General features: G+C 39.5%; 1 protein-coding gene across 1 annotated transcript in view; it reads left to right on the top strand.

Annotated features, from left to right (window-relative positions):
• Positions 1 to 1,358: 1,358 nt before the first annotated feature.
• The window catches only part of LOC113029151 (tyrosine-protein kinase yes), a 23,608-nt gene continuing 14,300 nt past the window's right edge, over positions 1,359 to 10,666 (top strand). The window contains exon 1 of the mRNA XM_026179821.2: positions 1,359 to 1,780. The gene's annotated coding sequence lies outside the window, so the exon portion shown is untranslated. The remainder of the gene's footprint in view (positions 1,781 to 10,666) is intronic.

Genomic DNA, 10,666 nt, shown 5'->3' with positions numbered 1-10,666 from the left:
CCTATCAACACAATTTAAAAACTGGTATAAAGTCCACACTTTTTCTGTCAATTGTTCCGTCTGTCCTGCTCACATCTCCAATGGTTCTACACGTCATCAACGTGGCTTCACTCCACATCAGCCGCTTTGCCAGCTAAAACACCGGTGTCAGCACATAAGGACGCTGTCATAGCCTGTCAACGACGTTGATTAGCTGCGTATAGATGAACGTGAATCGCATTATTGGCTGGACTATGGGATAAGGTGGCACCGTTCTAATCCCATAAGGGAGCAGCCAGTCACTTACTGACTAACACTGCAAAACAGAATTGTTAAAGTTTTAATTTTAATTTCAAGTCAAGTTAGATTTTTTTTTCTGTGCGCAACGCAGATTTTCTGTGCGCAGAGACCGTGCCAGCAGTGCGCAATTGCGCACGCGCGCAGTTTAGAGGAAACATTGATAACAATAGTCCATTAAAGTGGATAGAATTACCACTGCAATACAAGAGCTTCACATTTTACAGACAAACCATGTGAAAATCACAAACGTATGCCGAAATGTTTCACTAAGTACTGTTAAAAGGATTCAAATAAACAGAAACATTTCACCTTAAAAACTTTTTTTTAATCAGTAGGAATGTAACAAATAAGATCCTGTTTCCGCAGATTAAATGTAGCTAATTTTATTATTTGAATTACAACACACGAATTAATCAACATCCTCACTTCTGTCTTTGGTATAAACTGAGTTATATTAACATTTTAAACCTAGATCATATAAATGTGGCAAGGTTGAGTGCAACACTGCACAGAACCACGTAGAATATTTCTATGAGCCATACTGGCACTGTAGTTTTGCATTGACGATTGTAAGAAAAGAATATAAAGAACAAAATGCAATTAATTAAAAAAAAAACACATTCAGTAAAACGTTGAGCGAACTTTAAACGATAAATGTTTTTAGGGTTAAAGCGTAAACATGGTGGGAGGCAAGTGATACAAATTAGTTTATCGTAACACCATATTATGTGAAATGCATCCCTGTGAAAGTTAAGCGTGATACAACGGGTGCGATACAGCAGTTCTCCCCCTGAACTGTAATAAGAGATGATCAACCAGCAGGGGGCGTCCAAGACCTGTACTTGTGATTGAAAGCGCTGCACATTTAGTCCCTTTTGTAAAGGAAGCCTTCCTTCACTTCACGGACCGGTCTGTTCTTAGTCGCCTGATTTTGTTTCTTTCTTTTCTTTCTATTCTTATTTCCTCTCTCCCTCAGTCATCATCTCTTGTCTTGGCTGATCTCAGACCAGCTGCAGCAGACGGATCTCTGTCTGTAACTCCAGCTGTGTGGCTCCAGTCCCGCAGGCTGGGTCGGCCATGTTGTTGTGTGGGGGTTGATGGAAGTTTAGTAGTAGGAAGTGGAGGCTACAAAGCGCTGGGATACTTCAGGGTCTCACTTTTTTTTTCTTTGCTTTTTTTTTTTTAAATCACTGTCATGCCGATGCAGGACTCATCCTCGCTGACCCGTCCGCTCTGACAACAATGACCGTCTCCTCCATCGCCCCCGCCATCCTCTCCAAGACTGCAACACTTAAGCTGCTTTGATTTAACTTCACAAAAAAAAGAAAAAGAAAAAAATCTGACCACAGTTGACTCTGCTGGATGCGTAAAGTGGGGATGAAGGCGACTCGGTTCCGTTTGAAATAACTCGGATATTTTTCTTTTGCTTTTTGCTGATCTGACTCGAGGGGAACAGAGGGGGGAAAGAGAAAACACCCACCGAGGACTCGGATTTGAGAAGGTAAATGAAAAGGGAAAAAAAGAAAAGTGGTCTTTGTCAGAGCAGCGGGATCAGATAAAGATGGGCCGAAGCGCAGCTGCTCGCCTGTCTGGGCTGTCAACAAAGGAAATTAGATGTCCAATAATAACACAGACATGCTTGTAGATTTTCTATGTAGTGTGTGAATGTTCCTTTATCCTGCAAACCAGCCGCTTTGTGTCATTTTATAGGACATCAGCGAGCAGTCGGCATGCTTTCAGTCCCAGAGGAATACGGTATAAGTATACTGGATTGCAGATGAATAATCAAAGTAACACAAGCTGAGTGTTCTGCAGTTTGATAAAATAGCAGGGGTCTAATTATCATTTCACGGTTTAATTATCATAAACACGAGTCTTAAATTGTCATCGTGGGATTATAGTGGTAAATTAGAGATTAATTGCCAAAAACCCGTGTGAGAAAAAATGGATTAAATCCTTATTTTCTCCCATTTTCTATGTGTTCACTTGTCAGCGTGTTAATTAGATTAAATAACTGAGAAAAGTTGATTCCACAGTGCTGGATTCGGATAAAGATGGGTTGAAAGAGAAAGAAGAAGAAGAGGAGGAAGAGGAAGAGGTTCGGGTTCTTTTTGTGATGCAGAGTCACTCATTTAACAGCTGAGTCACACTTTGAGGGGTTGCTTATTCTTCTCTCACTCCAACCTTTCAGTCTCCACTTTTAGGACACGGGCTTTACTTGCACACATGTTCTTTGAAGTCTGTAAACTGTTAAGACTTCAAGTGACTCGGTGTGGTGTCATATCCTGAACAGCTCTGCACTTTTGCACAACTATGTAAGTGAATCATAGCAGCTCTGAATCCTTATAAGGTCTGGCGAGGTTGGAGAGAAGGCAGTTGTGTTGTTATTCGGGCTTTGGAGTGTGATCTTTCACCCCTGGAAGGTTCCTGTGAAGACATTAAAAAGTTACAGCTTTTAATGTTACCACCGAAGCTGCTAGAAGTACTTATTGAATTGATTCATTTGTTGAAGTTTGCAGCTGTTGTTTTGATGTTTTTAATGCACAATTCCTACAGTTTGATGGTCTGAGTCATCAGTGGTGATGCAACAGCATCAGCGTTCTGGGAACACCTATGATGGGTTGGATGTCAGAGGGTTAAAAAGACAGTTGACAGTTTCCAGGCTGATCTGTTTGTAGAGAATATACTCAGTGGATCATTTAGTTTGTGTGTTTTTAGACTGATGTTGGGCTTAACAGCAAAATATTGTTTTCTTTATAGCTCAGGATACCTGAAGTGATGCCATTTCTTCTTTTGACTGACATGAAACTTCCCCTTCTTTAAGGTCTTCACTGAACGAAGATACTAATAGTAGAAGATGTGAAATTTTGGAATTTCATCACATGATTGGTTAATAAGGTCATCTTCTAGCATATTAAATCAGTTCACCACTCTAAGAATGTTTCTTTTCATTATTTTTTTCTTTTTCAAACTCAGGACTTCACTCGCTTCTTTCTCCAGCATGTGAGGGAGTGAAATCAGAGCAGTGCTCTCCATGCGTGAAAAAAGAAGGCGCATGAACAAATATCTAAGAGTTGCCCTCTTATCAGCAGTCTGTAAGGGAGAGTTAGTTCTGATATTGCGAACAAAGCGCTCCAGTGTTTCCTAAACTCTGCTAATGCCACAGTCCACATGTCAAATACAGCTTTTGTTTCTATCTCAGTGAAGAAGACTCTAATCTAGGCTGTATTGGGGGTTTTGGAGTCACCTTTTGTTTTTCGATGTTGACACTTAAAACAATCGGTCCTGTTATGTGCTGGCAAAAGGATGATTCCCAAAAATAGCACGCCATTCAGGATTTCTCATGAGAGCTTTTATTCTGAAAAATGTGTGATGTCTATTCTCTGGCAGCACAGTAACTGACATGAGCACAACCACAAGCTCTTCATTGAAGTTTTGAGACAGGTTAAATAAAGTCAGTTATGATAATAATGTAAATAACCAAAACTGATCTTTTTCCTTTTTTCTGTTGGACTGAAGTCGAACACTGATGAGCGAGGAGGCTCTTCAAGCTAAACTTGTTCTCAGATCGATGTCAAAGTGTTGTAAGCCTCAGGATCAGCTTACTGTGAGCACGCTTGCAACAGAACTCAACACCCAGTGCAGAGTAAATCTCATTATGAACCATTTATTGATGTTTCTCTTGATGCTGCGGGGCTTCAGATCTCCACCGTCACATGACGTTTCTCCAGACCCAGATTTAACTCTTTGGCATCAGAGGAATGTCGCAGGCTGCATCTGTTGAAGATCTGAAGCCCATTAAAGCTCCACAGACCCGCCCAGTCTGCATCCGCAGCGACAGCAGCTAACAGCTGCCCGGCAAGATGCTGGGCAGTATTTCAGTAAGACCTCTGATGACTGATGGAGGAGGAAAACACCACCATACTACCCTTCAGCTAAGCTGCCAAGCTCTCACCCAGCCAACTATCAAGATCTAGTTAATCTAAATCTCAGAAGATTTGAGCCTGTTCAAACTACTGAGAGTCTTACTGTATCTTAGAATATCTTAGAATCAGGCTTCAATTCATGTATAATGCATGGCATGCAAAAGGAAGATGTAATAATTTATACTTCACTAGCACAGCTTTATCTTGGGTAACTTATCAGGCTAGCAACACTTTCATGTATCATATCTGCATGTGCAAATACTTCAAAAAGTTGAAAATTAAAAGTTAAAAACATCTAATGAAAGAGGTAAATCCAGATTTATTTCTATTTATTGCCACGGTAGCAGGCAGACACTCCTTTTGTAGCCATATATTAAATATGCATGCAGTGGTTTGAGGATTCCTCTTTTGAGTTTCAGCATTTTGACTCCCACCATATTGTTTGTTTGCTTTTTGGAGTCAGAAGTGACCATATTTAGATGGGAATCTTGAGTGTTAGGTTATCAGCAAACATTATCTATTCATACTCAGAGGTACTGGCTGCTAAACTACTAGTATCACTCAAAAACTACAACACACACTTCTTGGACGGACTCTTTGTTAAATAAACACACGCAGTCATGTTACGGTAAGATAATGGCTTTAAACATAATCCAAAAGATGAAACACCAACACAGTTGTGAGGTCTGTACTACAAAGCAAGATTAGTGTGATAGCGAGCTATGTCGGGGTTAAAGTCGGAGTTTTCTGTGTCACTAAAGTGGCTAAATCACCATGGTAACCTAACCTAACCTGGTTGGTTATGTGTTTGGTTTAAAATGTTTTAAAATTCACTAGAAGCGCCGCGTTTTCACTGAATTTTATTTACAGCATGTTTTATGTTCAATGTGTTTTATATGTGCAAGTTGTTAAGCTGTACCTTATTATCATACCGGTTGCTTCAGGAATGTGCATATAACAGTGAATTGAATTAGCATGGGTAAAAACTAGCAACAACTGCAGCTCTCACATTAAATAAAATTTAAAAAAAACATGAAACAATTTGTCCAATTATAAGTTCTGAATTGGATTTTTGATGGGGATGTCTCATAAAAGTTTGTGTAATGCTGCAGGTTATTCTTTGCAAGCAATCAGTTCTTTTCAAAGTGACTCTTTGGTCTATTTAACAATACAAAAACCAAAAGAAACAAGTTAAAATTCATATAAAAGCATAAAAAAACAGCAAATCCAGGCATTACTATAGCAGTAATAGGTAAAAATCAGATTTTGTTCTGGTTTCTGATCATGGGACTCCTCCACATTCAGCTTACTCATCTAAACATTGTCTCTGCAGCCTTCTTAAACACTCTGAACTGTGATCCCTGTAAAACTCTTCAGTATAATCCAAGAGAGTGACGGAAAAATGCTCTCCTCTCTGTCTTATCAGCGTTTTGTGAAGCCTCTGTGGAATTATCACTTTGTGGTCAGAGTCAGGGAAGGAAGCCAAAAGAAGGTCGCTGATAAGAAGTGTTCAGGTTTGAATTATCAGTCTTACAAGAGATCATGGAAAAAACAGGAGATGGGTTTTAATTGAAACTCAGATCACGTTAGCTTACGTAAATACACAAATGAAACAAAGCAGGCAAAAGAGTTCTTCGAGAAAAGAGTGAAAGCTTGAAAACGCTAAATACAAAAGGTTAAGGGTCTGAGTTGCTGTCTGAATCTCAGATGTTTATGGAGGGATGCAGTCCCTCGGGGGAACATCTGGAGCTGCCTCAGATGTCCAAAAATAGTCGTTTTTTTGGTTTATTATGTATTTCCTGTAATACTTGACAGTCTAAGGAAGCGCCAAGAAGCTCTCACATGCAGGCAGGCAGGTTTCGGCAAGTATCAGCTTTGTTGATGTGTCCTTGAGCAACTCACTGAATCCCCTGTCAGCTGTCTGTGCCACAGTAGCTCACTTGGCAATCTGACCTCGCTGGAAGAGGAATATTAAACAGAGATAGTGTCTAGTCTTTGGGTCTTTTGAGACTCTGTGGAAACAGAAGGAAGCTCAGCAGTGATGGAAAACATATTTATGTTTCTGTGTTGCAGGTATTTTTCACCTCTCTGTCGTTCACGCTACAGAAAAGGCTTCTGCTGGTGATATACAAGTGATATATAGATAATTTCTCAGTTTGTTGGGCTGGAAAATGACAATCTTTAATCTGAGCAGAGCATTTTTGTACCAAATGAAAAAGCTTTTATTCCATATCAACACCAATAGCGACACTGATACTTTTTACTAATAAAGCCAGGTTAACGTGGCTGTCTCTGAAGCACTTTGGGTCAGCTTCTGTTGTTTAAATGTGTACATGCTGTAAATAAAATAGATGTGAAAGTCAACGCAAAAAGGTTCTGACGTGTTTTCGAGGTGCATTTTTTTTATTTCTCACTTATTTAGCACAATTCAGTCAGCTAGATATTGAACTCAGAGGATAAAAACAAAGTATCAGTCCTATCGTACTAGTATCAATCCAGTACCAGCATTGGTATCGATACTGTCGATATTTGGGTCTATCCGCCCGCATCTAGTGATATGTCAAGCTTTCTTACTTACTGATCTTCTGTCTGTCTGTCAGAACATAGCAGTTCTTAGACAATAGCACCAAACCTTTCCAATCAGATAGTAAAAGAGGCCTTGGTTTATATGTGCATGTGCTGACATGTAAGCTTCCCCATTTTTAAACCCTTCACCTTCCTCTCTCATTGTTCCTTTATGGCTCCGACTGGTGCTACTGGGAGTCTTCTCGTGTTTGCATGCTGTTGTAGGTCATGTTAGCATCCTGGGGGCAGTGGGATGTTGTCCGCAATTAGAGTAAGTTACTATAATTAGCAGCAAGGCAGATTTTCCTTCTGGCTTCATGATTCTGCTACAGATCTTGTGTTGCGCTGAGTGCAAAAGAGAGTGAGGCATTTTGATGTTAGAGTGTGATTTTTCTTGTGATTGTGGAGGTTTGGGGGGGGGGGGGGGGTTCATGACAGCTATGCATGCTCACTGGCCTTAACATTGTTGCTGTTGCATCTTTTATTTTTGTGCCATATTTTCTCCTAAAGCTCTCGATTTTCAGTGTAGACAAAGCCTGTGGTGTCAGTATGTGATGACTGGCAGACTGACAGAGAGCTAACTGAGCTGATTTAGAGGCTTCAGGCAAAGCCAGTCCTCTTTGTATCGTCACAGCAAAGAGCCCTTAAGAGCCTCCTCTTCAGCTGATAGCCCTCATAATTCTGCTCATGTGAGAAGCCCATGAACACAACAAATATTTAATAGGCCAAAGTGACTGTAGAGTCAGAAGTCTTCTGTGTTTCAGCTACTGCCACCGGTGGTCACTCCTCTTTTTTTGTTTTCTGTTATTATCCTCTTAAGTTAAATCCACCATCCTCATAATCCTAGTAATTTAAGCTGGTAAAGCTGGCTATGAGCCCGTTTGGCCCCCTCCTCATTCAGCACAAGCATTCAGCAAAACTCTCCCTGTACCCTACATTTCATAACATTTCTTTCTTCACACAACCAGTAACAGGAATCGTATCTGAGTTTTTATCATTGGGGTTTTGGAAGGATATTGTGACACTGAGATAGGAATCTATCTGTTTAGTATGCTCCACTGCAGTTATAGCCCAGCCTTCAGTTAAACACCATATATCATAGTTATTGCTTCTGTATTAATACAAATAGGATGAGGAAGTGAGTGTGTGCTGACAGATAAACTCCTTTCAGTATCCGATGGGAATTTCAGTGAATTTAACTTGCTAGCTTAAAGTACAGAACCTTAAATGTACTGTCAACAGGCTGATAGCTTTGTTGTTAAACTTTTAACAGCATAAATCAAATTTAGGATTATTGTTAACACTTTTCATTTTTGATCAGCTTATTGATCATTGTATCGAAAAGCAAACAGCATGCTAACTTTAACAATTACCTAATGAACTCAGTATCTTTCTTTTTATGAAGACTAAAGCACTGTGAAGCCATGCTTATCAACCACTGTGATTTAATCTAATTGCTAACCAAATAGTCCATGTTGGTATTTTGCAAGAAATATTTTCTATGTTTGGTATCTTAGTTTATTGTTAAAGCATGCTAATGTTTCCTAACCCTTAACAAAAAACAAGAAAGTGCATACTTACCAAACTTGGCTGCCACAATGCCGGATTTGAGTCAGTATTTGTGCTATATTAATAAAAAAGAAAATGAAATGAATATGCTATATTTAAAAAAACTAATTTTTGACTTTGTTTATTGTGAGTTTTGTCTAATTTTTGACAAATTAATTTCACTCAAAATCCAGGTTCAGGAAGGTGTAGGTTTTTTTTCCCAATATTGTGTAAAATCCTACAAAAAGAACAATTATATGATATTATCATATGAGAATATCATATATCATACGTGTGTGCAACAATGTAGTTTAAAATATCCAGTTTATCATCAAAGCCCAAATACAAAAGCTGTGACCACTTTCACGCATGAACTGTGGCGTAAACAGCATCTGTGAGACATCTGACAGCTGTTGAATTTGTCTTTCAGTTGCTGGGCAGATGCTTTGATCTCTCTGACTACATCTGATCAGATATCTGATCAGATGTAGTCAGAGAGATCAAAGCATCCACCCAGCAACTGAAAGACAAATTCAACAGCTGTCAGACCAGCACTGAAACCCTTCATTGCTAAAAATAAGTCTTGTAGCATTGATTAAAAAGACTAAACTTTGAACACACTGATTTTTTTTAAAATCACTTTTAGGAGCATTTTTTGTAGCTTTATCAGAGGGATGGTGAAAATGTTAAACAAAGATCACATGTGAACTGAAGGCATCGCGTTTATGGCCGATTCTTGGTTCCTCTTTCCTTCTACAAGATTGATTTTTCCAAAGCAGAAAAGAAATCATCTTAACAAATAAGTTATTAATCCATTATCTCACTACATTACTACACTGACCAAAAAAACTGTGTGATGTGTAATTATTTAACAGCATTCTGGTATAGTATAAAAATAAAAGACACATACTTTATTTTTAAATCTCTTAACTTCAGTATTTATGATGATTTTGGGAGACTGACGTCACTTTTATGAAATGACTGAGGCCTTATTTTTGGAAGGAAAAACATTTCTAAAGTGCAAATATTCCCGGGATGCCGGCCAGTGTTTTACAGTGTGATAGCTTCACTGCTGACCAGGCGGGCCAGGCACCCATCTGTCTAAATGTGAAATACAAGGCCACCCGAGTCGACCACTGAGCAAAGCCCTCTGCTTTCCGTGACACTGTTTTTGTCTCAAGGTTAAAGGAAAGTTTGGTTCAGAAAAGTGTTTTTTTTTTCCATGCCAACATTCTCAGCATGTCAGCTGCAGATCTAAAATCTGAGATCAGATTTACCGACATATTCATTTGAAGCTGTTTTTAAGAAATCCGTCTTTCTGACACAACTCCACTAACTGACCACCCATAAAAAATGTTTTGTGGAAGACGACCAGTACCCAGCATGACTTGCAACCTGCAATTTGCACAGTTTTATTTAAGCAAAGTGTTCTGAATCTTTGGAAGGTTTCTGCGGTTTGTCCCCGTTTTGTTGATTTCTTTGGCAGTTTAGCTGAAGAACTCGATGAACTCTTGATTATGAACCTCCCTCTACGATGAGGACAAATCCCTCCCACCTCCCAACATCAAGGCCACTGTTACAAAATCAAAGAGAGATGTATTACTGCACCAGTAGATCCTCTTTCACTGATGATTGTACGATCACTGCCCTGTAATTCAGTGCGCTGCTGTAACCAACTGTGCCGCCGTATTGCTCAGTAGCGCTGTGTTTAGTCTACTTCCACGCTGAACATATCAGCTCTTTATAAAAATCTTTTACCTCTTTTGTTTTACTGTCTTGGAGTGTCAGTAAACCAGCTCCTACTCTGCGTTCAGCCGTTGTTCTTGGCAAATGAAACCGTTCTGATCTCCCAGCGCTCAGACTTCTTTACGAGCGTATCTGATTGTCTCCACATTTTCCAGGCCTTCACTCCACAAAAGAATGCCTCAGTGTGACTCCATCCAAATTATGTTAGGAAGAGGAATGACAACCACGCCGATAGAGACACATCAATGCTTTAAATCTTCCAGCGTGGTCAGGCTGAGGCATTGATAGATTGTGAAATGGTAGACGACTTGGCAGAGACGTGTAAAAAGCAGAGGACTAAGATGCCCGGACAAAGACACAAAATCCAGGAATCTCAGGCTCGGACACAAAAATGACTCACAGTTTTGTCCGACACCGATTATTGTGTCGCTCATTTATAATCAAATTTGTAGTAATTTCCTTTTGCTGTCATTTTGTATCACTTTGTAATATGATTGTGTGGCTTTGAGTGTTTCTTAGTGGTTTTGTTGCATTTTGTTTCTGGTCAGTTTATGCTGTTTTCTGTGTCGCTGTAAGTATTTGTTGGTTGCTTTTTCTCTTTG

The sequence above is a fragment of the Astatotilapia calliptera genome, chromosome 9 (genome assembly GCF_964374335.1).
Source record: "Astatotilapia calliptera chromosome 9, fAstCal68.1, whole genome shotgun sequence".
Lineage (NCBI taxonomy): Eukaryota > Metazoa > Chordata > Actinopteri > Cichliformes > Cichlidae > Astatotilapia > Astatotilapia calliptera.
Note: the sequence above shows the minus strand (reverse complement) of the source record. Positions and strands in the feature narration are given on the sequence as shown.